This window comes from Myotis lucifugus, unplaced genomic scaffold, assembly GCF_000147115.1.
Source record: "Myotis lucifugus unplaced genomic scaffold, Myoluc2.0 scaffold_47, whole genome shotgun sequence".
Lineage (NCBI taxonomy): Eukaryota > Metazoa > Chordata > Mammalia > Chiroptera > Vespertilionidae > Myotis > Myotis lucifugus.
Genome location: NW_005871095.1, coordinates 7,345,594 through 7,347,023, shown reverse-complemented (window position 1 = coordinate 7,347,023; position 1,430 = coordinate 7,345,594).

Here is a 1,430-nt window from a genome sequence, read left to right as displayed (position 1 = left end):
AAAAGGAAAGGCCCACGGCCATTCACAGGGTCTTGGAAACTTTCCTATGAACACCAGTGTTCACGGTAATTTCTGAAATCCAAGAGCCCAAGTGGGCAAGTAAGCCATTTCCGGAGGGTGGGAACTGTGCCCTGCTGCTCCTGGGCGTCCCCCCTTCCTCTTGCTCCCAACCATGCAGCCTCCTTCCTGGCCATTCAGCTGGAGAGGTGTGTGCAGACTTAAATGTGTGTCTGGCACTGATGTCTGTCCCACCCCCCCCTCTGCACTCCAGGAAGGCCCGCGGGGCCCCCCTTCTGCCTCCTGCACACCTTCCTCCCTAGGAAGCCTGTCCGCCCCCTGACCTAGTTCCCCCCCGCACTGTCACCCTCCGCTCACCCCGTCCTGCTGTCTATGATAACCCACAGAATCCATCACATACACAGAAAGGCTCAGGTGGCAACCATGTTCCCTCCTAGGCCACATACCCACCTGTTAAAATCCGCTTTTCAACGTCCACTCTATGTGCCCAACACTCAGGGGCCTTTTAACCAACATCCCAGGAAGACTTAACCATTTCTCCGCCGGGGACCCGAATGAGACAGTGGCCGCTGCGTCCACTCTCCCAGGCAGAGAGCGAGCAAGGTCCCCGCGGTGAGGGGCACCCCACCCGTCCGCCCTGGCAGCGCGCACTGCGCCTGGGAAACTTCACCCCATCTTCACAAATGCAAAATACCTCCACCCCCGCCCCCGCCAACTACTAACGCGGAAAAAGCATTTGGGGCTCCCAGGACCGACCAGGCTGAAGGTGGTCCCTCCCTAACAAAGCTCACTGAGGGCGGCGCCGAGCCTCCGGGACTCTCGGGGACCGGCCCCCGGTGTCCCCCTCGCGGACCCCCGTCTCTCTCCCTCAGGACGCCCGGGAGCCCTCAGTGTCTCCCCTGGGGAACCCCCACCCCTCGGCTTACCCCCTCGGGGACCTGTCCCCCGTCCACCCCGGTGAACTCCCCATCTCTCCCTTCGGGGGCCAGTCCCCCTCCTCTACCCTCGGGATACCTGGGAGCCCCTCGTCACCAGCCCTCAGGGACCCCCGACCCCACATCGCTCCCCCTGGACCCCCTTTTCTCGCCGCGGGGGAGCACTGAACCTGAGGTGCCGACGGACGGAGGGCTGACGCTCAGCTGCGCGCTCCCTCCACATGTTTTAGGTTCATGGGCCGTAGCAACCAATCTGCGAGTTACACCGATAAGCTTTAAACAACGTGATTGAATGACCTGAGTTTGGAAACACCTATTGTCCAAACGATACATGAAGAGCCCTTTCACATTAACGAGGCGTTAGTATTACGGGGGAAATACACGTCACTAGGACGAAAGATTGGTTAAATGGATTGGCTCGAGGTCTCAATCTACCTGAGGAGCTCTGGACTATATTTGTTTTTTTTTAATTAAGAT